Below are 27,870 nucleotides of genomic sequence, written 5' to 3' on the forward strand. Positions count from 1 at the left end.
TACCTTATCTAGCCATCATTCAATTAGAAAATTAGAAACTTGATTCCTATCAGTTAGTTTGGTCATAGTGCTAGAATATGCCTCCATGCTATTGGAGGAGAAAAATAATCATCAAACACCTATATAAGACCATTGCAAGTAATACTTTGTCTATAAGATATGCCTAAATATGAAACAGTGGTACAAATGTTATGGGGATAACCACTCACTCTTTGATCTCTTTGATTTGATTTTATACCCTTTCCATGATATGAATACCATGACTGACACTGCCAATGACACCACAAACCTGAGACTAGGTAAGGCATGGGCCCAGGAGAAAGCCTATTACTATTTTTATACTAAATCAACAGAAATATATAATTACTTCTAATGGTTTATTAGCATACCCATGGAGCAGCGCATTGCTCAATCATCATCAGAGAAGTTTTAACAGTAACTAACAGACAGACCCACCATTGGATAATGTTAAGACAGTGAGAGATGTTGGAATGGTAAATCCTGAAAGGAATGTCTTTCTCAAACTCTTCCTCTCTAGGCTCAGGGATATGGTAGAAGAGGGATGAAAAGATGGTTTTAAGAAAATGGTACTTTTCTTAAACAGAGCTAATGCACCCTTAAATTCACAGAGACAGGAATAAGAGTTTATAGTTCTTTATTTCCAACTCTCAGAAATACTAGTAGCATAATAACAGTGAAATCAATCACACATCTCTGAATCCAACTTTGGGAAAAGCTAACAACACACAAATAATTTTGTATTGATTTGGCTTATCTTGCATATTTTACCTTAAAATAACAATTTTCCTTCAATTATTTTAAAGGAAATGTGGATCAATTTGGCTGAAGGTATGAGAGTATGAAAAAGACTTTAAATGCAACCAAATGTTGAGTGGTTGAATAAAAATTTTCAGAAGTTCCATATCTTTAGGAGCTTGAAATTGCAACACCTTGGCTCCAAAGTTTCAAGCTATGGTCCTGAAGTTCCCTCCCATGGCAATTATCTTGATCTACCATTGCAGTTCTTATTATTTTCAGAGTCACTCGGTAGTCTCTACTTCAGTTCTTTTTTTTTTTTTTTTTTTTTTTTTTTTTGGTTTTTCGAGACAGGGTTTCTCTGTGGCTTTGGAGCCTGTCCTGGAACTAGCTCTGTAGACCAGGCTGGTCTCGAACTCACAGAGATCCGCCTACCTCTGCCTCCCGAGTGCTGGGATTAAAGGCGTGCGCCACCATCGCCCGGCTACTACTTCAGTTCTTATTCTAATGCTGCCAAACTTTTATACAAAGGATGATTCTTCAGTCACTTTTTGTTCATTACAGAGGGTGCAGCTAATTAATTCAAAATGCATACTGACTATGATATAATTCACCTTAAAGAAGACAGCCAATAAGCTGAACTTCACATAATTCTTTCTGGTGAATGGAAAATTTTAGATAGCAAAGAACACAGCATGTATTTCATCATAGAACATGAAGAGTGCTTCATGTGTATGTGCCAAATTCTTAAAAGATGCAGGATGGGTATTAATTCTTCTTTGTTGTTGCTCATACCAGGAGACTGGCATGATGCTTCAGAATGCCTAAAACTTTATCAGGATGTTCATATTTAATATTTTAACATAACCGAGATGAGGGAATTCCATAGTTAAAGACAAAAGGAGAGACTGTATTTTTTAAAAAGAAGCAGAAAGAAAAGATACTAGACAGAAAAAGCAGTAGGCAGTCATTTTTTAAAAAGAGCAAACTTTCTGAAAATCGATCTAAATCACCATCAGTAGGGGGTCTCTATCACTGTCTGGACTGAACATGGCTTCCTGCTGTTTCTGTTAAGAAAAGGAATGCTGTGATTTCCAGTGTAATTTCAGGCCTTGTGACATGAAGTTGGCAACCTGCCCCTTCAGCATGCTGCAAGGTATCACACCTGAGTGAATAGCAATTTCATCTTTTTTGTGCATTATAAGACATGCTCATATCAATTTAAGATGATGCAAATTTACATCTCAAAAACATAAAACACCACAAGATCCATATTGAATGACTAAATGAAGTAGGATAGCTCAGATGAAAACTGAAGTATGTTTCCACATCCTGACTATCAAGTAGTGAATTTATGGATAGAGAAGAATAGAAAATACTAAGGGAAGAACACCAGGAAATGGAGAATTGTTGTTCAGGATAGTGTTAATTTGTGTTTAGGTTAATTAAAATTTCCAGAAATGGTGGCAAAGCTTGTGCAACATTATAATATTATTAATGCTATTCAATTTAAACATGGAAATGTTAAAAATACAAATCAATTAAATATGTTCATATATTTGCAGATGGATTTATATAAGGGTAATATTTCTACCTTTTCTTCCATACATTGCCACACTAAATATTGACTCCTTGTTTTCTTCTACATAGTCCCATGGTTTTGTATATCTTCTCTTGAAGTTATAACTTAAGTACTCCCATATGTAGATTGTGCCAAACATTTAAACATTTGTAAAACTGCTGCTATATAAATGCTGATACATACATCTGTTTGAGGTCTCATTTTTCATCTTTTAGGTTTATGATTAAGACATTTTAAGTTCACAGAAACTTTGTATGACTAGAAATTTAAATAGTGATGGTCTATCAATAAATTACTATTTAATAAAATTATCTATTAATAAAAAGGCATGGTAGCTTCAAATGCTTAAGGGCATTCTCAAGCATACACAATAATGTCTTATTTTTTAATGAAAGGTACAGAGAGAGAGAGAGAGAGAGAGAGAGAGAGAGAGAGAGAGAGAGAGAGGAGAGAGAGAGAGAGAGAAATTATTGTTTAAGTGACAGTGAATTAATAACTGGTACATATAATAGAAGTTACTTTCTCACAGTTAGTCCAATTTTATACCTTAAGAAAAAGGACAAAAAGTGTATAGTGTGGTTTAATCTGTTGTCAGGAACTAGAGGCTTGTTTTGACTTAAGAGGCAGAGAAATAGAGTTAATGCATTCCACAGGTAATGCCAGTCGACAGTTTCAAAGTTGTAAAACTCTAGCCAGCTTCTGCTGAGTTTGACTCAATGGCAAGGATGGGCATCCTTTCTTAATTTGTCTCCTTCTTAGGGAGTTGTAGAGCAGAAGGTTAAAATTTTTTCCACTGCATTCAGTTACATCATGGTATTTACTTAACCCAATTCATAGAAGAAATATTTATTTTGAAACACATCCTTCAAACTTTGAGTCACTTCATTAGTCTTAGAATAATTAATATTATAAGTAATAACATTAAGTTACACTTTCAGAACGTTGACTAGTATGTCACGTAGAAATGCCATTAACTTTATTTTATTTGTCTGATACTAGTGTAGTAGCCCTGTTTCTTAACTGTAACTGTAAGTAGAACCAGAAGCTGTGTAGTCAAATATCTCACATATTTCTATAAATCTGGCACACAGAAAGAAACAGCAGTTTCTGAAGAGTTAAATAAATTTGTTTATTAGATAGAGGACCATAATGAATATGTATTGATTATCTAATTAAAGGTCTCATGTAACCCAGTTTAATGGAGAACTCTCGATCATAGAAAAGGAATAACTTGAATTTCTTATCTGCTTGCCAGAACTCCCACCACACACACACACACACACACACACACACACACACACACACACACGTGCTGAGACTAAAGTTTTACTTCTCCAGGCCCATTTTTTTTTCTGTTCTGGAGAGTGAATTCAGGACTTCACTCATGCTAAGCAAGCAATATAACAACTGAACTACATCTGCTTCTAAAGTTCTGTAGATTTTATCTCATTTAAGCTATTTAGAATTATTATTTATAGACAGAAAGTGTATTGCCTAATATATTTCAATATTATGATGTTATTAGCCACAAACCATGATGAAATTCCAAGGGGTTATGATCACCCCAACATTTTCTTATATGTCTATTTTTCATCCAAACTCTTGATTGCAGACCTAGGCAAATGCAGTTCTTTACCTGTTTTTATGAGTTTTCTCGAAAAAAAATCCACTTAAATTTTAAATCTTTATGTCTAGTTCCCTGTTCTCTATGTAAGGATTTGAAATTCACAAGTCTTAAAGAACATATTTATAATCTCTTTCTCTTCATAGATTTTATTTTATTTTATTTTATTTTATTTTATTTTTATTTTTATTTTATTTTAAATTTTATTCATTTGTAATTTATAGGAGTAATCTCTTTTTGATAAATTCCTCTAATGTTCTTCATGTTTGTGAATTATATTGTTAGGAAAATTAATTTGGAGGTTTTGGTGTGGTATATATTTATATTCCATTGATTCAAATATAGTAGTAGAATTTTAGGCTTATATGTTAAATATATGTAATCTATATATAATTTTAAAAATAACTGATAAACCATTTTCATAATGATTAAATGTTTGTCATTTGTTTTTGCCCTTTCTATTCAGTTAGATGATTTCTTAGTGTTGGTTTCACACACCTTTAACCCCAGCACTTGTGACTCAGGGACAAGAAGATATCTGAGTTAGAGACCAGCCTGGTCTACAGAAAGTGTTCCAAGACACTAGGACTCACAGATATAACCTATCTCAAAACACAAGCAAAATATTATTTTCTCATAAAATATATATTGTTTATAGAAGTGGTAGTAATATGGAAGCCCGATACAGCAGAATCTTCTGAAATTGTATACATATATGTAATAATTCTAAATAGAATCATCAAATAATGGGTGAGACCAAGACCCTAAACTCTGAGAGGAGGGATTTGATGGAGACATCTTAGTTCAAGTTATGTTCAAGGTATCATTCTTTGCAAAGCGACCACCTGTGGGTCGCTCTATTCGTTCCCAACTTCTGCAAGAGGAAATTTTCTCTGATTCTGATGTAGCAAGGCACTGATCTTTGAGTATGGAGAAATATGATTAGAAGTTATTTTATTTCTACTAGTTTTTAGACCAGTAGTATTTGGTTTACCCTAGGTCTCTGGCTATTACATCTCTGTCTTGGTCACCTAAGCAGTAAAAGACTTTTTGTAATAGCAATTTTGTAGATTCTAAATTCTGTCCAAATCTCCACATTTCTATTGTCAATATTTTTAACTACAGCAATTCCAGTTTTCATGTGTTATTGTTTCAATACATATGTCAGTGTAAAGAGGCAATAGAGAAATTTATAATAGCTTTTTGTAAACTATTTTACAGATTCATTATTAAGAATGAACTGAGTCTAGCAACTACCAAATTTAATTAGCTTTAAATACATTTTGAAGTGTACAAACTAAAACATAATGTACAGCCTAATATCAGTAGACAAGGAAATAATTGTTTTCTCTGTTACCAACTATCTGTTTGGAGGATGTGAGATTAAATCTTAACAGCACAATGAGGAGGAGTTAATGGCCTGTGGTTCAAATTACCCCAACAACAGAAATAACATGTAGAATGGGGGTCTATGGGGAAAGGAATGTTCTTTCTAGGAAGGGAAAAGAGAATAGATACTTGTGGGTGGATGTGTTTTAGACAGAGGCTGGAACAGGAGGATCAAATAGGAAGGAGGGAGAAAGAGAAGAATAAGGGAGAAAATATAGAACAGACAGTCAAAAATAAGGGTATTGGGAGAAGGTTCATATGAAAATCTAATATAGTAGAACCTTCTTAAATATATATTTATGTATAAGAAATCTAAGTAGAATCATCAAATAATGAGTAAAACAAAACCTGAACTAGATACCTCTTGCCAACAAATGAATCTTCCAGTTCCAGGAATGGGTTATGTATAAAGCAGTTGTTGGTCATGGAAATCCCCAAGCAACCCTGGCTATTGCAAAGTCTACTTGTTGCTTTCCACAACTGATATTTAGGACCTATTACTGAATAGAAAACCTACATAACTCACTGGACATGGAGAAGTGGAACTGATGCCTACCTAGAGCTTTTGCCCCTACAGACTAACATTCATGGTACCGGAAGATATGTGGCATTCTACGCGAGGAGAAAGGTAAACATCAACTAAGCTAGAAGCATTTCAATACACACTGGTAACCTCTTTGCAAGATACACTCATGCAATTGTGGCACCAAGTTTCTGGGCTAACCAACCATTATGTAATTAGCATTAAGGTTTGCTCCATGAAATGGAACCCACACCAAACATTGCCTCGGTAGCCAATAACCTAAGACTAGGGACCTAGGAGAAAATCCAATACTAATGTTCTGCGAAAGGAACAGTAACGATAAAATGACTCCTAATGATTTTCTTCTATACTTATAGATCAGTGTCTTGCTCAGCCTCATTAAAGAGGTTTCCTCTTGCAGGAGATGGGAACAAATATAGCCCTTCAACTGGAAAATGTACAGACAGTGAGCGACTTTGGAACACTCTGTCTTAAATTGGAAGTGTGATGGAGGAAGGTCATTGGTTAATTAAATAAAGAAACTGCTTGCCCTGATAGGTTAGAACATAGGTGGGTGGAGTAAACAGAACAGAATGCTGGGAGGAAGAGGAAGTGAGCTCAGAGACGCCATGCTCCCCTCTCCTGGGAAGACTCAATAGCTCTGCTCTCTGAGGCAGACGCGATGAAGCTCCAACCCAGGATGGACGTAGGCTAGAATCTTCCCGGTAAGCGCACCTTGGGGTGCTACACACCTTATTAGAAATGGGCTAGTCCAGGTGTGAGAGTTAGCCGAGAAGAGGCTAGATATAATGGGCCAAGCAGTGTTTAAAAGAATACAGTGTCCATGTAATTATTTCGAGGCATAAGCTAGCAGGCGGCCGGGGTGCTGGGGACTCAGCCCCGCTGCTCTTACTACTACAGAAGTGTCTGTGAAAGCCCTCCATTTAGCACTTAAGGAATTCTACTGATGAGGATGCAATACAATTGTAGCAGCCAGTCTCTATGGAGAGCTATAAAGAAATAAGGCCTTTTAGACACAACAGAAGTGACACACATATGAACTGAAAGAGTGTGGAAGAATACATAGGTTGAGCCTGATGTGGGCACAGGCTCAGAGGCTTAGAGAGGAAGTTGAAACAAACCCCAACCCTAACCCATAAACTATCTCCAACTGAGCAATGCTTGCAAAAGAAAACCTAGTTTTCCAATGGAGTGTCAGAGGATCTACAAACCACCCTTTAGAGCAAACCCCATGAGCAGCAAGAAATGGCTAACACAAAATGAAATCAACACCATACTTGGAGTAATCCTTTCTTCATAGCATTTTATCAGAACTTTTTATTTCTTACAGGTCCTTTGCATAAATAGTATATCTTCCGGTTTTATGTTTTTGCTTGGAAATGTTTGTGTCTGTGAATCTGTGTAGATTTTGTGCTTTTTTTATTTTAAAAATGGGTTTTTCTTCTGTTTGCTTGGGCATATTCAAGTTCGTTGTTTTTGGTATATCTTATTTTGTTATTTTTTTTTTCAGATGTCTGTTTGTTTTCTAAGGAGACCCAGAAAGGATAAGGATTTGGATAGAAGGAGAGAGGGGGAATCTTGGGGAAGAGTTGGAGGAGGGGAAATCCTAACCACTTTTCTGTGAATAAAGAAAGAAGGTGTAAAACTCATAATAAGTGAGTTTATTCTGGGTTTATTTCCCTTCCCCTGAGCCGAATCTCAGAGAGTAGGGAAGGACTCTGGATCTATTCCCTTTCTTCCCTTGAGTCGGCACAGGTCTGCCCCATGTTTTTCTTAGGTGTCAATATTAAGTCCAATGCATTGAAAATAATGAATTAGCACTGACTGTTGAGAAAATTTTCATTCATCTTGCCATCCACTTCCCTGGCAGGCAGAAAACTCTTACCTACTCATCTGGAGAATATATTAAATAGCATAATATTGGACTCAAAAGATGTCTATTTTTCAATTCTGGTAAAAAATACATGCAGGGAAGCATTGCCCACTTAATAGTGCTTTCAGACCTGCACTGAATCCATTAGGTCATGCACCTGTACCTTAATGTAGTCGGTCACTGTTGGTCTAACATCAAATTTTTCTCTTTGACAAAGCAGTGTGAACATAGACAACATACTTTTTTTGTGGGAAATCTCTTAAGAAAGCCCTGTTCATTATACTGTGAAGAATGACCAGTTTCAAAATGGCTTATCTGTAGTTATGAAATTGCAAATGAAGGTCAAGAAATATTTGACCCCCTTGAAATGTCTAAGCTACAGCTGTCGATAATGTATGCAATACATTCACACATAAACTCCTTTCCTCCCTCTCTCCTCTGTCTCTCTCTCTCTCTGTTTCTCTTTGTGTCTCCCCATCTCTCTTTCTTAATCATTTTTTTTCTTAGATCAGATGACAGAACTCCTGAGTGTTTTCCAGTCAACAAGCCATTCTCAGTTAGAGACAAATTAAAATAAATAATAAAGCATGCTAAATTACATGGACCAGAAAGAAAATTTTAATTATAAATGAAATATCCAAGGAATAAATTTCTGTAATTAGGTGTTTCCTTCAGAAAACTAAGTAATCCATTTCACAGCAAACTCTAATACCAATATACAATTAAAAAAAATAAATACAGCAGTACTTTTATTGTGCGGATATTTTGCCTGGCACCAACCCTGAGGATTAATAGTGAAACACTCAGGAAACCCACACAAGACCATTAACAACCCTTTATTGCATTCGCCACAAACCTAAGAGTCTTTCTAAGCAAACTTTGCACACAGCTTGCTTTTCTGCCCATACAGAGTCATTTCCTGCTGATTTCCAATGAGCTATAGTTTGAACATATGAATATACCTTCCCTAAACTTTAGGCAGTTTGAAAATTGCTTGTCAAAAGCAAGTAAACTTTGTTTTAGAACAGTATGTACTTTATGTAGTTAAAAACAGATCCTATTACCATGTGTGGAGTCTAAATTAGAATGGGACAAATATCTTCAAGCACAAAATATATGTAAAAATATTTAAATAAAAATCTATACTTTGTGTCCATTTTATTACTATGCTTAGTAATTATTTTAATTAATTTGTAAAGTTTTATTTTTAAAAAGCTGTACAGCTTACTTATATTTATTTTCTGAAAACTAAGAAAGAGGGCAAAATGCTAAACATTTTCACATTTTCATCTTGCTCTAGTAATAAATAGCTAATATTTTGTTTTGAAGTTATTTCATTTTTAGACTCTTGCAAACTGTGGAAATCCAGAAATGCCTATGAAATACTGTGATGAGCATCATTTTTGTTTCAAAATCTAAACTTAATTATGCCATTAGAACAGGTTTAAAGGTCAGGTCATTCTGTACAAAAATCACTTACCAAGAAAACTTCTATGGCAGCTGATGTGTTTAAAGGGGTTATTCCTGTTGTAGAGATAAAAGCAGTAGATAAGTAGCTAAAGTCATCTTAGATCATCTTAGCAGGATATAAATCGACTACATTTCAGTATCGTGCAGCTAGATTTATAATGTTCTTTGGACACTGAAGAACAATTTTACGTCTATAGCAAATTCTGAGTTTAGTAACTTCTATTTTGGTCATGCTACACATGGCCTCTCATCTGCCCTCACAGAAGTGACCTCACCAAATTCAGACGTCCAGAATGCCTTAATATCAGATGTTTACTCAGTGCCTCCCTACCGACCAGGTAAACAATTCCTATCCCAGTTAGAGGAGAGTGTTTGCAATGCGAAGAACTTCGATCTTTCTTCTTTTTACCACCAGTATTTTATTTTTCTTTTGACCCTACTTGATTTCATAGAGTCCTTTATCATTTTTCTTAACTAATGTTACGTTTCATGTCAGCCTTTAAATTACAATCAAATTTCCTTTACTAGGCAATTTTTCTCCAAGGTATTTTCAGTTTCTAGTAATACTATCCACTGGAGAACAATCTTTTAACACAGGTTTTGGGAAACACATCACAGCAGACCTTAATGGCTAGAATAGTTCCAAATTGTAGATCATGATGCCTTATCTCTTGGATAGGAACTTTTTTGATTTTTTTTTAATCTAACACCAGGAAGAGTTATTCATGAAGATGACAAAGCATGAAGCAATGCTATTAGAAATGGACATGTAACACATGTTTCTACCTTGATAACTTCAAATACAGCTTTACTGTGTTACTCTGTTTCTACAGTTTCAAAAAGTGTCCACATTAAGGTATACTAAGCAAAAGATGATTTGCACTTGCCTATTGCTTTTCTAAGCTAAGATTCCAGATTTTATTAATTAGTTAAAAAAATTCCAGTTTCAGCTTTCCCACATATCGAAGTAACATATTGAGACTTTGTGGACACTGCATTTAGAGTACAATATACAGAAATTACAGCAGTCTATGCTAGCGAAACCTTTCCATACTTAAGAGAACCTATTTTCAGAGCTGAACGAATTTATCCAGAATGTGCTACAAGTGTCATCACAGCACACATATTAATGATAAAGACTCATTAGCCAATGTCTTTAAGTTATAATTATATTCAAGTACTGAGAAGCTTTTTTTCCATATAATTATGCTTTATCAAACTAAAATAAATGTATATTCTCAAGATCCTTTCTTTTTTTTTCTCCTGTCATATTTTTATTCTTATTAAGTAACCAGTGATCAAGAAATACTTCTTTGGACAAGTTAAAAATACAAGGATGTTTCTTCTCGAGGCTTTACCAAGAGGAGAGAACAGCTCTGTGGGGCAAGTCCCTAACAGCCCAGTGCTTTGAGAGAAATTCACAATGTCAGCAAAAACTAGATGTTTCTATCTTAGAGGTTTTAGGAAAAAAAGAAATGCACTCTCTATGACTTCCTTCTTTATCCTTTCTTCTCTCTTGTTCTTTCTCTGTTCTTTCTGGATACTTATTCTCTACAGCTTACATAATCCAACAAAGTTTTTCAGGCAATATATGAATTATATTGTGGTAACACTGTTTTTCAAGTGAATGATTACAATGAATACAAAACGAACAGTTAAAAACAGTGTGATTTTCACATCCCTTACATCATTAAACATTTTACATATACAGGTGGAAAACATCATTCTAAGAACCCATATACATTCATACCCAAGCAATTTGTAATAAGTTAAATGTGTAGGCAAGAGAGATATTCTTGTCAGTTAGGTCTTTTACTGGCTGCATTTTGCAGTTACAAAGAAGTGCCAATTACTTATTACTTACCTTAAAAGGTAATCTTATAAAGAGTCTTAAGGGAATTACAAACTTAAACTTTTACTTTAGAGTTCTACTCAGCGATAAAAAAAACAATGACATCTTGAATTTTGCATGCAAATGGATGGAAATAGAAAACACTTTACTGAGTGAGATAACCCAGACCCAAAAAGAGGAATATGCTATGTACTCACTCATAAGTGGATTCTAGCCATAAACAAAGGATACTGAGCCTATGGTTCATGATCCTAGAGAAGCTAAATAAGAAGGTGAACCCAAAGAAAAACATATATTTATCCTCCTGGATATTGGAAGTTGAAAAGATCATCGGGCAAATTTGGGAGTAGGGGGTAGGGGTGAATTGGGGAGGAAGGGGAGATGGGGAGAGAGAAGGGAGAAGGGGAGGATTGGGGAGAGCTTGAGGGAATTGGATAATTGAGATGGAGGAAGGGTGGATATGGGAGCAGGGAAGAAGATATCTTAACTAAGGAAGTCATTTTAGGTCTTGGCTCTAGAGGGGTTCCCAAGTGTTCAAGGGGATTTCCCCAGCAAGGTTCGTGGGCAGCAGAAAATATATTTAAACAATCATAGAAGAAAACTTTCTCAACCTAAGGAAAGATATCTTTATGAAGAAACAAGAAGCTTGCAGAACACCAAATAGACTGTATCAAAAGAAAGTCCCATTGCCACATAATAATCGAAACACTAAACATACAGAATAATGAAAGGGTATTAAGACTGCAAAGGAAAAAATAGGTCTTGAATTTATTTTCATTCATCAAAACTTTGTATAGACTGACATTATTATTGTCAAATTAGACATTACATGTTAGAGAAGGATCATCTTCTTGACAATCCACAGGTAAAAAACTGCCCAGTAGAACACTATGTTTCCAAGAGATAAACATACTATATTACAGGCAGTGGAGATCTTCACACAACACTCACACCTGCAGATACCAAAGAACGAGAGCTTCAGTGAACATTTAAAGGCACAGAAGAAGCAAAATGCGTTCCAGGATACAGTCCTGTGACCTGGCCAACATGAGATTGGCCCATCAGATAGTTAGTTTTCTTCTGGTGGGCTGACACCTGCAGCTTCAATAAACACTCACTGCTCTTCTGTCATGGCCAATGGCAGGAGACAAGAGAGTAAACTGAACTCCACAGAAGCTAAGATAAAAGACTTATAAAAACTGAGATGAATTTTTAGGGAAAGTATTGACTGACACTGGAAAGGAGGACCATCAGTAAGATTAAGTCAAGTAGCATGTTTATGTTTGGCAGGTGTTTCTAAATTAGGCTTCTGTCCAGCAGACATAAGGCAGACTGGTAGTGATTTCCTTGATGATTTCATAGAAATGTGTCTGTTCTGTCTACTTGGAAGCCATCCATGGTTTGTAAAACAAAGACTTACAAGTTTTATCTGAAGTACAGTGAAAATTTGGTATTACACCTATATTTTATAAAGTAAATATTATGCATAATACAGATCAATAGTTTTTGAAAATGAAGAATCAAGTCTACAGTAAAGACAAGAGAATATTGAGATCAAGTTGTTCACTCCTAATGATTTAATATAACACAAGGATACCAATGAATATGATACTGGCTGATGATATTTTAAAACTCATTTTGCCTATTTTCATATATACCATTACTCCATCACTTTTTCATATTTACTTGTCATGTATGAAACTAAACCTTGAATTATTTCAGTAGAAATTATTGAAGGAGCAGTTGGGGCTCTAGATACACTAACCTATTTTTGTCTAAAATGAAAATTTCCAGCCAAGTAGATCTTTGTGAAATTTTGACTACCTATTGGATTTAATTATAATTACTCTTATGGAAATATTTTTGCTCAATAGTTTACTTCTCCTTGCCAATGATGGATGAAAAAGTTGCTTTAAAGTACAAGTGACATAAAATCTATGCTATGATAATTTAGAAATTTCTTTAGAGCCAGGTTTCTGCTAAACCAATAATGGCTCCATCAATCAAGATATCTCTTTCCTTGCTCTTATCTCTCCTCTTCCTCCATCTCAACTATCCCATTCCCTCAAGTTCTCCTCAACAATCCCCTTCTCTCCTCCTCTTCCCCTTCCATCCTCCCTTTCCCCCACCCCCATGCTTCCAATTTTGTTAGACAATCTTGTCTGTTTCCAATTTCCATTTGGATCTATATATGTTTTGCTTTAAGTTCATCTTATTACTTAGCTTCTCTAGGATCATGAGCAATATAGGCTCAATGTTCTTTGTTTATAGATAGTATCCACTTATGAGTGATTACATACAATATTCATCTTTTTGGGTCTGGGTTACCTCACTCAGGATAGTGTTTTTAATGCAATGCATTTGCATGCAAAATTCAAGATGTCACTGTTTTTTTACCACTGAGTAGTACTCTAATGTATAAATCTGTCACATTTTCTTTATTCATTCTTTGGTTGAGGGACATTTAGGTTGTTTCCAGGTTCTGTCTATTACAAATAATGCTGCTATGAACATGGCTGAACAAATGCTTTTGTAGTATGATTGAGAATCTTTTGAGTATATGACCAAGAGTGGTATTGCTGGATTCTGAGGTAGCACAGACACTGAGAACAGCAATAAATAAATGAGACCTCCTGAAATTGATAAGGTACTACAAAGCAAAGGACACAATCAATAAGACAAAAAGACAGCCTACTTAATGGGAAAAGATCTTCACCAATCCCACATCAGACAAAAGACGGATCTCCAAAATATATAAAAAATTCAAAAAATTAGATATAAAAAATCCAACTGACCCAATTAAAAAATAGGGTACAGAACTAAATAGAGAATACTCAATAGAAGAATCTCAAATGGCTACAAGACACTTGAGGAAATGTTCAACATCCTTAGCCATCAGGGAAATGCAAATTAAATGCAGCTCTGAGATAGCATCTCATACCTGTAAGAATGGCTAAGATCAAAACCACCAATAATAGCTTATACTGGAGTGGATGTGGAGTAAGGGGAACACTCATCCATTGCTGGTGGGAATGTAGACTTGTACAAGCACTTTGGAAATCAGTATGGCAGATTCTCAGAAAATTGGGAAACAACAGTAACTTTTATTGGAATTAGTTTAGCTATTTCCAAGGATCCAATGTTTACAATATCCTTAGAAGTTTATTTTTTCTCTCTACCTATTGTAGAGATAGGCATCCAGACTGTCTCAGTGCATGGGGACACTTAACATAGACATGCTTTCAACTGAAGTCAGGCTCAGGGTTGGACAATCTCACCTTCAGAGTCATCTCTCACATCAATTGTCACATGACAGCTTACCAAAATGTACACTGCAACCACCTGAATTGTGAGTTGGATGCATCAGCCATATCCAGAATTAAATCTCTCCTATAGAAAATTTAATAAAATGCGTTCATCAATATGTTGGGAGTGACTTCAAATTTTATGTTTTTTTTTTAAATTTATTTATTTATTAAGGATTTCTGCCTCCTCCCCACCACCGCCTCCCATTTCCCTCCCCCTCCCCCGATCAAGTCCCCCTCCCTCATCAGCTCCAAGAGCAATCAGGGTTCCCTGACCTGTGGGAAGTCCAAGGACCGCCCACCTCCATCCAGGTCTAGTAAGGTGAGCATACAAACTGCCTAGGCTCCCACAAAGCCAGTACGTGCAAGTGCAGTAGGATCAAAAACCCATTGCCATTGTTCTTGAATTCTCAGTAGTCCTCATTGTCCGCTATGTTCAGCAAGTCCGGTTTTATCCCATGCTTTTTCAGACCCGGGCCAGCTGGCCTTGGTGAGTTCCCAATAGAACATCCCCATTGTCTCAGTGTGTGTGTGGGTATGGGTGTCAAATTTTATGTTTTATAGCTTTATTTTAGTCTGTGTATTTTGACAGATTTAGTACAATAAATTTAGATTTAAGTCCCCAAATAAAACTCATATTTTATTTCAAGACATATCTATTAAACAAGTTCTATTTGATATTAATAATAACATCCCAGAACCTGATATAAGGGTAAATGCTGAAAAATCAGAGAGAGCATCTGCAGCCGACTACCTTGCTAACTCCTCATCCAGAAAAGGGCTGAGCTCCTGTCTCCTCCTGCCTTATATTCTTCTCTCTGCCCCCCTATATCACTTTTTATCTGTCCATACAGACCTTTAGACCTCTGTGGTTAAATAATGGCTAGCTCCAGCCTCTAATCTTCCTGCAAGCTTTATGTATTAGAACACAATCAAAATATCACCACACATATCATTACAGATTCCAGTATTTTAAATGATAGCAATACAATAATAACCTCTGCATTCCCACAATCTGCATGAAAGGAAATCTATATTTATATAACTCTAACTCAAGATGATCTATAAGATTAAATTTATTATCTGTGTTTGACTGATACAGGATACCACCAAAAGACAAGCACAGTATATATAAAAGATATAACTTTTAACTAGTAATACCTCAGAAGAATAGGTTATGGTAATATTGAATGATTTAGAGACTCTGAATGAAAATAGCTCTCAATATGCATTAAAACTTTCCACTGATGGGTTAAAAGTTAAATGTATGATTGCAGATTTTATATTTACACTATGTAAGCCTAAAGATTGTTCTGGACAAAAGAGATTTTTTCTGTATATCAACAGGAGTAGTTATGAATTGACATTTCAGTCTTTGCTCATAATCACAGTGCTTTGAGAGACAGTAGATAGCATCTGGTCCAAAAATTGTTCTGTGAAGGGAATGTATCTATAGTGATCAAATCTTTTGACATAAGAAGGAAGTTAGTTGCTAAGGAATATAATCTATGAATTCTAACTTCTAAGTTCTGTCTGTGTTGCCAAATAATCGTTATAGATTGAATTTATTAATTTATAAAGAATTTTTTTTTATTTTCCATGGTTAATAATCTGTAAGCTTCTTTCTCGTTCGCTTAGAAATATTTTATTCTGGGATAGACTATGAATTAAAATATCACTTTGACATTATGTAAAATGTTATATAAATGAGTCTTGTCACAACCCAAGTTTCTATTCTGAACTCAGACTTGATCGTCATACAGAAATAGCAGGGTGACTCATCACCAATGGTTCTCCAGAAAGCCTGGGAGCTTGTTTAAAAGTTAATAAAATTCTTCACCTCATTCTCATTAGTCTTGGCTGACAGTCTCAATCACAATTCCTCACAGACAAAAATAGAATCATGGAAGTTTCAAAGGCTGCATGACTGGAGGTAAAATCGACCTGTGCAGACAGCCAAACCAATTAGTTTGTAGCAACTGGTGAGCACCTACAATGGAGAAGGCACTGAAAGTCAGACAGTGATGAAGTTTCTCCTTCCCCTGACAGAGAAGAGAGTTGGCAGTCTTCAGAAAGAGAAGAATAATTTGACCCTTTGATGTTTAACAGGTTTGTCAATTGCCATCATCAATGCTACTTTTTTTTATATTTGTACCTAAGTGTGTGTATTTTTTATTTCCACCTTATTAAAAAAATGTTTATAAACTTAGATTCCCCCACGTTCATTAATCTCTTAGTTTTTGATTACTTTATATTTGCCACATGTACTGAAGATAAATGTATAAATAAAATAAGCTCTGAGAGTATTAGCTCACATGACTTGATGGTTTACAAACCTTGGAGAATTTTCTATTTCTTAGTGCTTTAAATAAAAACAAACTACAAAAATGCAACAAAATTTATTACATAGACATGGTAGTGCATGACTTTAGTACCATGACTTGTGCTGCCAAAGTAGGAGGATCAAAATATGCAGAACAGGAAGAACTGTCTCATTCTTCAGACATCAATACAATCATAGACATAAAAACTAATCATTCAAACACAATTATCCATCTATATATGTGTAAAATATATGTGCATATTACACACATACTTACATGCTTTTCAAACTATAATCTTTTCAGTCTTCCTAGATTGCTTGAATTTATGGCATATTCCTGTAATACACATTGCTCAATAGAACAATTGCCACAAGTATTTCAGAATTAAAGAGGCCCTAGAAATCTCCCAAGCTAATATTCCCGTCTTTTTCTCATGCAGTTGACCAAATCTAAGAAGGAAAACTGAATTCAGAAGATGCAATATTTGGATAATTAATGACAAAGACTGGAGAACACAGGAATAAAAGTTATGTTGGAGTTTATGACTTAGACATTTTTCTGTTTTTATTTATTTATTTTTCACTTTCCTGTTATTAAAGATCCATTTTATTTTGTTTCTCAGAAGATATTGGAGTTAACGTGTCCATTCCTATGTAAATAAATGTTGATATATTATTCATTAATTCACTAATTAGTTATAATGCCCATTACAACAGCTTATAGGAATACATGTTGTTTACTGATCTATCTTAAAATTTAGTGTTCTACTTATTCCAATATTTCAATTCAAAACTCAGTTTCAAACAATGTCCTTTGAAAATTCAAGTGATGGCTGGACATGATGGCCACACCTTTAAACCTTGTACTCAGAAGGCAGAGACAGCAGCACATCTATGAATTAGAGGCCAACTTGGTAAACATTCCATTTCAGTCGAATCTACATAGGGAGATCATGTCTTAAAAAAAAAGAAAGTATAACTAGATAATCAAAGATTGTGATAAAGTGCATTCAGGTAATATCAAGTTTAAAATTTTACATATTAAAAATATAGAATTTTATGTTAGTATTGTTATCAAACATAATTTGTTCAGTACATAATATAATCTAGAGTAATGATAAGCATTTTCCAAGTATTTTCTAATTTAGTCCATGTAGTAATAAGGGCGGCGGGGCTGCATCCCCAGCACCCCGGCTGCCTGGCTAGCTTATGCCCGAAATACCAACACACAAACTGTATTCATTTAATCACTGCTTGGCCCATTTCTATCTAGCCTCTTCTAGGCTAATTCTCACATATTAATTTATCCCATTTCTAATCATCTGTGTAGCACCCCTAGGTGCGCATACAGGGAAGATTCTAGCCTATGTCCATCCTGGGTCGGAGCATCATCCTGTGCTTCTGCCTGGGAGCTGGGAGCATGGTGTCTCTCTGAGGCGTCTGCTCACGAGAGGAGAGCTGTGGAGTCTGAGCTCACTTCCTCTTCCTCCCAGTGTTCTATTCTGTTTACTCCTTCCACCTATCTTCTAACCAATGAGGGCCAAGCAGTTTCTTTTATTTAACCAATGACCTTCCTCCATCATTTCCCCTTTTTCAGTTTAAACAAAAAAAAAAGGCTTTAACTTTAACATAGCAAAATTACATATAACAAAACAGTTATCAGGTAAAAGTTACAATAGTCTTTATCATAACTAAGGAAAACTATAACTATAACTAACTATTCTTAACTCCATCAAAGACTCCAGAAAGATACAATACTACCTAAGCAAACAAGAAAAAAACAACTTTTAAAACTCTAGAAATGACAGAGACATCTCGCTACCTGGACAGTCAACCAAAGTTCCTCTGTACTGTTGGGGCATCCATCTTCAGCCTTCAGGCCCATGCTATCCAGCAGACATTTTCATAAAGCAGGAAAATTCAAAGTCAGTTCAGTCACTATTTGTTGTGTCCTGCAGAATGTCTCGCAGACTCTTTCATGAATCAGGAACCCTGAAAGATCATCTCATCTTAGGCAAATTCAGTAGTCCTCTCTCTGTGGGTTCTCTGTGTCCAGTTTATTCAATTGTCCAGGCAAGAGCAGTTTCTTGCCCAAATGGCTATCAAACTCCATAAGGATCCTCTTCGATGCCCATTTTCTTCTTGAAGTAGATTGGTGCTGCCAGGAGCAGAGTGTCTCATTGCCATGAAAAGTCCTCAGTTATTAAAACATTAAATGTCCTATTCTGTAATCTTTGAAAGACATGAAGAATGTCTATCTAAAATATATCTCTACATATCTAGAAAAATCTAACTAACATGACTACAAGCTTTACTATTATCGATGATTATCCATTAACAACCTATATTTCTTAATTATACAGTACATATTTAAATGAACTACACAATCACAATACCTTAATCAAAATCAGAAACACTTATACATATAACAAAATTGACCTTAAATCTCTATCAATAAAGCAAAATCTATACTAATGCAAATTATTCATATCTATATCATATCCACCTTTAAATGTAAAAGAACGTTTATAAACCATATTTGGGAACATGGGCACAGTTTTTTCTCTCCAAACTGCTTCCTGCTGAATGGGGGCAGTGTTAATTAGGTCTTTCATGGTATAACCTGTGTGCTAGTTTCATCTCAGTTGGCCGTTGAGTGAAGCCATTTTCTGAAGGTGTTCACACCAACCCTTCAGGAGGGCGTGGTCCATCTTACCACATCGGAATAGAAGAAATGAACAGCATCTCATCCTCTGTGAAAACAAAATAAGAAACTCCTTTCCAAAGCATCATGTCCTTAGATCCAAATTTTAAAGTCAAGGCATCAAAATATCTATGTTGGATTAGTTTAGAAGCATTTATAAATAAATGTCTTTTAGCAGCTGTTGCTCTTTCCTCAGCATTTAAATAATTTAAAGAGAGCATAATAGCATACAGTATCAAAATTCTCTGTGTATTTTTTATCTTTGTGTGCTTTATTTTAACCTCTATTTTATTTACTTTTACTTTTAACTTTTTGTTTTTGAGACTGGTTCTTTGTATCTTCGACCTGAAGTAACTCTGTAGACCAGACTGTCCTTGAACTCTCAGAGATCCGCCTGTCTCTGCCTCCCAGGCTTTGGGATTAAAGGTGTACGCCAGGACACCTTGAACTCACAGAGATCCATTTGTCTCTGCCTTCTAGGCACTGGGATTAAAGGAATGTGCTATCACACCTTGAAGTCACAGAGGTCAATCTCCCTCTGCCTCTCAAGTGTTGGGATTTAAGGTGTGTACTACCACACACAACAACTCTCTCCCTTTTTTTGTTTTTTACTTTAAGAACTTTAACTTTTAGTCTGCATATATTTTTAACACACTTTAAACCATTTAGAATTTTTTTCTGTCTTTGAATCTCTCTTTACTGTATATCTCTCTTTTTTTTTTGACCACATGAGTCTTTAATTTACCAAGCAATCTCAGTAGTACTAAAGCCGTGGCTTTGACAGCTGGATCCATCCCATTCCTTAGCTTTCCAGCCTCATGGCTGAGGTACTGGCTGTAGCCATGTTTACTGCCACAACTCTATGGCATTTTAAGGTCCCTGCCAGCAAGCGAGCTTCAGCAGCCTGTGCTTGCAAACCACATAAACCGCCTGTGTAAATGAGTCAGAGTTTGCCCTGGCAGGACAGCCCAGAAAGCTGGCATTTTTAAATGGTGCAGCTTTTTTCCTACTATGGCTGAAAACCGAAAAGCATGCATTTAGCTTTTCGTCAACACCATTTAAGTGTTTTCTGGCAGGACCTCTTAATGAACTGCAGGGTTTTGTAGCTAATGCTGAGTCAGGAATCTTCTCTTAGATGAGAGCACTTGCTTGCTCTAGCAAGCAGAGTGCCATAAATGATTTAAAGCCAGAGTTCATGCTGGCAGCACAGCCCCAAGAAGCTTCGCTTTAAAATGACACAGCATTTTTTTCTGCTGCTGTTGCCGATTCAGGAAATCTCTCTACAGCACGCCACCAACAAACAGCAAAAATCTGTGTTAAACTCTCTCTCCCTTATTTTTAAGCCTTCTCAGGTTTTTTAAGTGGGTTTAGCCCCACGTTGGGTGCCATTTGTAGTAATAAGGGCAGTGGGGCTGCATCCCCAGCACCCTGGCTGCCTGGCTAGCTTATGCCCTAAATAACAACACACAAACTGTATTCATTTAATCACTGTTTGGCCCATTTCTATCTAGCCTCTTCTAGGCTAATTCTCCCATATTAATCTAATCTAATCATTTGTGTCGTGCACCTAGGTGCGCTTACTGGGAAGATTCTAGCCTATGTCCATCCTGGGTCGGAGCTTCATCGCGTGCTTCTGCCTGGGAGCTGGGAGCATGGCGTCTCTCTGAGGCGTCTGCCCCCAAGAGGAGAGCTGTGGAGTCTGAGCTCACTTCCTCTTCCTCCCAGCGTTCTGTTCTGTTTACTCCTGCCACTTATCTTCTAACCAATGAGGGCCAAGCAGTTTCTTTTTATTTAACCAATGACCTTCCTCCATCAAGTCCCCCCAGACACATGTGTTTTGTATTAATTATCACTGTTAGTTTACAAATGTAGTAACTAGTACTTGAAGAGCATTAATAATTTCCTTAAAACCACTTGTAGCAAAATTATTAAGACTTAGAAAAAACAATAATTTTATTAGAGACCAAACACCCTCTTATATTTCCATAAAGAGTTTTGACAGTGTTTTTGATCTTATTAAACTGTTTTATTAGGTTTAGTGACTTAACTCTATATTGCTAACAGTGAGAATCTTACTATTTAAACTACCTTTTCTAGTGACATTTGATCATGGTGGAGAAAATACGTTGTTATATCATTAAAAAGTCAGTTTTATATAATTCAGTGAGGTGGTACTAAAAACTAAGTTCTTTGAGAGAATATTGAAGGAAATTCATTTAGATAAAATCCATTATGGTCAAGAATTTCAGCTAGCATATATCAGACATTCATGCACACTACATTTCTAAATACTATAGCATGATTTTTCTCCCTATTTTGAGGAGAGAATAGTACCAAGAAAAGGATGAACCTGGAAGACTGAGAAGTGAATACAACAAGAGTATGTTTTGTGAAACTCCCAAATAATTAATAAAAAAATATTAGTTGAGAAAAAGTAGAAATGGATGAGTCAATCATTTATGGCTGCCTTTTTAAAAGCCTGAAAGTCATATTTTTCCATCTTTTCATTTCTAATTTCTAAGAAATAACATGTTATTTTGTAGAAGTTTTTATTGAGTTAAAAAGATCTGTTGGTAAAACATTCATTGAACAAAAAACAATTTGCGAAAGTCGTGGAAAGAGCTCTTCAAATTTAGTGCATTTTAGCTTCTGGCTTGAAAAATTACTGTGACTTGTTAGCTTTAAAAAAAATCACTAAATGGAAGAGGCATACTAAGTTTTAAAGAAATTCTCAACATTTTAAGCTAAGAACCCATTTGATTTGATTGGTACTTCCACTTAAAATGCAATTAAAGAAACAGCATTTTTTAAACTGATCTCAATATGCAAATAGTGATGTGATTGTTGAACATTGTTCTTCCTATATCTATAGGACATCAGGTTGAAGAGTTGGAGGGGTGGAACCATGATTAAAACCACTTACTGCTCTTCTAGAAGACCCAGGATTCCTGTCATCTGTCGTTCAAGTCTCTGGAATCCCAGTTCCAGGGATCTGATTCTTCCTCCTGTCCTCTGCAACACCTTCTCAGAAATGATAGACAAAACATACACAGATACACACACACACACACACAGAGAGAGAGAGAGAGAGAGAGAGAGATAATAAGCTTACTCAAAACTGAAAAAGACCAGCTGCCCATAGACAGAAACAGTAAAAGTAGCAAAATCTAAACCAATATTTATGGCATAATTGTGCTTGTGTATGTATCTGTGTTTGTGTATGTGTGTCTGTAATATATATATATATATATATATATATATATATATATATATATATCACTTAGTTTTTTTATTATTTTGTGTATGCACATGCATGCACATGGACACGTGTGTGTGTACATGTATACGTATATGACTACACAAATGCTTGTTTGCCAGAGCACAAGCAGAGGATAGAGACAAACCACTGGATTTGCTTCCCTCCCAGCGGTGGGAGTAGGCAACTGTAGTTTGTCATATCTGTCCAACAACTGCCTGTGCCTGCTGAGTCATCTTACTAGCTGAAAATTAAATTTCTTTTTTTTGATGTATAAAAGCATAGTAATTTAAATATTTGTGGGATACAAAATGTGTACCCCATACTTATGCCATATAGGAGATAGTACATAAAGTTCATACATTTACACATTGGGTAATGCTTAAATTAATTTAACAATCCATTTATGTGTTTTGCATTTTGGGGAGCAAAAATTCTAATTCCTGGCTTTTGGTATGCAAACTTTCTTATTTCTAGTCTTTCTGTTCTGCAAAGTCACTCTATACCATCCCACTCCTAATTATCACAGTGCTGAAATCACTTTGAGGGCCTATTTGTACCCAACACCCCACACTAATGAACCAAACATAAAATTCTTAACCATCTGAAATCGATTGTAATTTACTTGATAGATATAAGGCAATATTAATGGAACATCAATATCATGTACTTCAGACTGAGCATAAATTTCTCAAAGAAGATGATTGCCAAGTTACTGTAGAGATGAATTAGCAGTGGGACACAAGTGGGACCCTTGTACTTGACTCTTTGGAGCCCATTCTCTTTGAAGGGGTACCTTGCTCAGACTAGATATAGGGGCCAGGGCATTGCACTGCCTCAAGGTAATTTGTCAGACATTGTTGACTCCCCATGGGAAGCCTCACAGTCTCAATGTAGGCTGAGTGGAGAGTGGTAGGAGTGGGGAAAGAGGAGGGAGAACGAACTGGAATTGGTATGTAGTAGAATTGGTGTAGGAAGTCTTTCTTTCTATGTGTTGCTTGTATTGGTTAATTAATAAAGAAACTGACTTGGCCTGATAGGGGCAGAACTTAGGTAGGCAGAGAAGATGGAACTGAATTCTGGGAGCAAGGAAGCAGATTTAGAGGAATGCAATGGAACCGCAAGAAACAGATATAATGAACTTTTCTGGAAAGCCACTGCCACATGGCTATATACAGATATACAAGTGGGTTAAATCAAGATGTGAGAGTTAGCCAATAAGAGGCTAGAACTAATGGGCCAAGCAGTGATTTAATTAATGCAATTTCTGTGTGGTTATTTCGGATCTAAGCTAGCCGGGTCGCTGGGATGAACAAGCCGGTCCCCCTGCAACACAGAATGAGAAAAGATTATTTTTAAAATAAATGAATTTATAAAGAACACATTGCAAAGCTTGAATCTCAGGAAACAGTGCAGTTAATATCCATGGTGACATCTGACTTTCTTTGAGCTTTATGGTGCTCCTCTGCAGCCTAGTGTCTCATGTTCACAGAGAAGACTGTGTAGATATTTGGGCTTTATTTTTTTGCATGGATCTTACATTAAACTTAAATTTACAAAGAACTAAGATCACTCAAGTCTGACTACCAACACTTTAGGTTAGTGAAGCTCTCAGGATCAGCCAGAGACTCCCAAAACTACCATCAGAAAGAATGCCAGGATAACAGGAAGATGTCCATATGTCCTACACTTCTTACCTTCAAGAATCACACCCTACACTGTTTCTAGGCCAATGTACTAACTACATCATTTGGTATATTTAAAAGGCTTATGATACTAGTTAAATTGTGGCTATTAAAAAGTTTTCATTTCTCTAAATTTTTTTTTCCAAAATAAATTATTTTAAGTTGATTTTAGTGATTCTTTTTAAAGCTGGTTAGATTTTTCAAATAAGATTATTTCTAACCAGTTTTGTCTAGTTGATAATTCAAGTTGAATTTTCAAATTATATATTACTATTTTCTCTTTAATAAATCAAATAACTGACTCTGAAGTTATTGTAAGATATCCTAGTATTGACCACTTTTATTTGTGCTTGTTTCTTACAGAGCAGTCTTGCTGGGTATTGCTTTGTTTTACCATCTAGAAGTCATGGTAGACAAATCTATTTTGTTGAAGTTTCCAGTGTCCTAGATAAAGACCAAATAGCTACCTGTTAACTTTCACTGTTATTTATAATTCTTTGTTGTTAAGAGTATTTCTAATTTTTAGTTAGCATAAAAGTAATGGTCTTTATTGTGGCTTTTGGTACATAGCATCTTTGTTACCTTCTCATACTTCCTCCTTTTCCCCTCCCATATCCTTTATCTCCTTTCAAACATCCTGGTGGTGAATTCATGCCATACACACATGTATATTTCATCACTTATTGTAATGCTAGATTATAGTTTGAAGAAAACAGACAATATTTGACTTTTTATTGCAAGTTCTCTGAAAAGTATAAAAACACTTATCTAAGTACATGAAGAAGATATTAACCAATTTTAAACTATATAATAGATAAACTTCTAAAACAAATTTTTGTATTCTGTAAAGCACCACCACATTCCAGTCAAAGGACTATAATCAGCAAATCTGAACAAATTCAAGACAGGAGATATTAACTACAGGTGAGCACTACAAATTTACAAATTAGTACAGCCACTATGAAAACAAATTTGAAGACCTCTCAAAAACTTAAAAATAGCACCAAAATATAGCCCATATATTTCACTCCTGGTCATATACTCAGATAATTCCAAAAATTAATATAGAGATATTTGCACCCTCACCATGTTTATTGATGATTTATTTGTAATTGCAAAACTTTAAATCTACTTTGTTGTTTATTTATTAATCCAATGAATTTACATATATTTATGAATATGACACAGCACTAAAGATGCACTTAAATACATAAAAATAGATTACTTAAATTATATTATATTGAGTGAAGTCACAAAATCTCAGGAACAAAACATATGTTCTTTCTCATGTATGCAATGAAACCAATGATATATGAAGATATATGTAAATATGAGTTAATATAACCAAGAGATGCCCTATCATACTACAAAAGCATTTGTTCAACTATGTTCATAGCAGTATTATTTGTAATAGCCAGAACCTAGAAACAACCTAGATGCCCCTCAATGGAAGAATGGACAAAGAAAGTGTGGAATATATATGCACTAGAGTACTACTCAGCGGTATAAAGCAATGACATCTTGAATTTTGCATGCAAATGAATAGAAATAGAAAACACTATCCTGAGTGAGGTAACCCAGACCCAAAAAGAGGAACATGGGATGTACTCACTCATATGGATCCTAGCCATAAATAAAGGACATTGAGCCTATATTTCGTGATCCTAGAGAAGCTAAATAAGGAGGTGAACCCGAAGAAAAACATATAGTTATCCTCCTGGATAATGGAAGTAGACTTGACTGCCAGGCAAATATTAAGAGCTTGGGGGTGGGGGTGAGGTGGGGGTAAGAAGAGTTGGGGAGAGAAAACTGAGAAGGGGGGATGGGGAGAGCTTGGAGGATTGAGATGGTTGGGATGGAGGAAGGGTGAATATGGGAGCAGGGAAGTATATATCTTAATTAAGGGAGCCATCCTCGGGTTGGCAAGAGACTTGACTCTAAAGGGGTTCCCAGGTGTCCAAGGAGATGTTTCCAGCTAGTTCCTTGGACAGCTGAGGAGAGGGAGCCTGAAATGGCTCTATCCTATAGCCAAACTGATGAATATCTTGCATATCACCATAGAACCTTCACCTGGCGATGGATGGAGATAGAGACAGAGACCCACATTGGCACTGGACTGAGTTCCCAAGGTCCAAATGAGGAGCAGAAGGAGGGAGAACATGAGCAAGGAAGTCAGGACCGCAAGGGGTACGCCCACCCACTGAGACGGTGGGTCTGATCTAATGGGAGCTCACCAAGGACAGCTGGACTGGGACTGATGGAGCATGTGATCAAACCGGACTATCTGAATGTGGCAATAAATGAGGGCTGACTGAGAAGCCAAGGACAATGGCACTGGGTTTTGATTCTACTGCATGTACTGGCTTTGTGGGAGCCTAGTCTGTTTGGATGCTCACCTTCCTAGACCTGGATGGAGTGGGGAGGACCTTGGACTTCCCACAGGGCAGGGAACCCTGACTGCTCTTTGGACTAGAGAGGGAAGGGGAGGGGTTGGGGGGAAGGAGTGGAAATGGGAGAAGGGAAGGAGGTAGAAATTTTATTAATTTTTTTAAAAAAAGAAAATACCGTATACACTATTAATGGCATATAAGATAATCATCTATTTATTTAAGAAAATTTACCTGGATTTCACTATCCCTTTTACTATTTAATAGAACTCAGGAGTTTTTAATTATATGTTTTTAAGTTATCCTATGGATTCATGTCTGGTAGAAGCATTGATGTTGTAGTTATATATGGTTTATTTATGTATAGGAAAAAATTCATCCAGTAATTAAACATTTGTTTCATAAAATTTAATATATATATATATATATATATATATATATATATATGAAAGTAAAATATACAAGAAAGTCAGATATAAGGGAATGCAGAAGGATGGAATGTAGGTATCAGGCATGAGTTAAGAAAAATAATATAAAGTCAATTATTATTCTAGCTCTAGTTCTCTCATGGATTATTTTTGTTTGTGTGTTGGGTAAGTACCTAAGTGTAAAATTTAAAAAGAGTCTCCTTAGCTTCCTTTCTGAATTCCTATTCTAAATTTACAGATGGATCAAAACCTAGTGCCATTGTCCTTGTCTTCTCATCAGCCTTCATTGTCTGCCATGTTCAGAGAGTCCGGTTTTATCCCATGCTTATTCAGTCCCAGTCCACCTGGTCTTGGTGAGCTCCCAATAGATCAGCCCCACTGTCACAGTGGGTGGGTGCACCCCTCGTGGTCCTAATTTCCTTGCTCATGTTCTCCCTCCTTCTTCTCCTCATTTGGACCTTATCCTACAGCATGAACTGGCTTTGTGAGAGACTACCCTGTTTGGATGCTCACCATCCTGGACCTGGATGGAGGGGGGAGGACCTTGGACTTCCCAAAGGGCAGGGAATCCAGACTGCTCTTCAGACTTGAGAGGGGGGGAATGGAGTAAGGGGAGGGGGAGAGGAGTGGGGAGAGCAGGAGAGGAGTGGGGGGAAGGGGAGAGGAGTGGTGGGAGGGGGAGGGATATGGGA

The sequence above is a fragment of the Microtus oregoni genome, unplaced genomic scaffold (genome assembly GCF_018167655.1).
Source record: "Microtus oregoni isolate MIOR12 unplaced genomic scaffold, Mior012 000021F_ref0000039, whole genome shotgun sequence".
NCBI lineage: Eukaryota > Metazoa > Chordata > Mammalia > Rodentia > Cricetidae > Microtus > Microtus oregoni.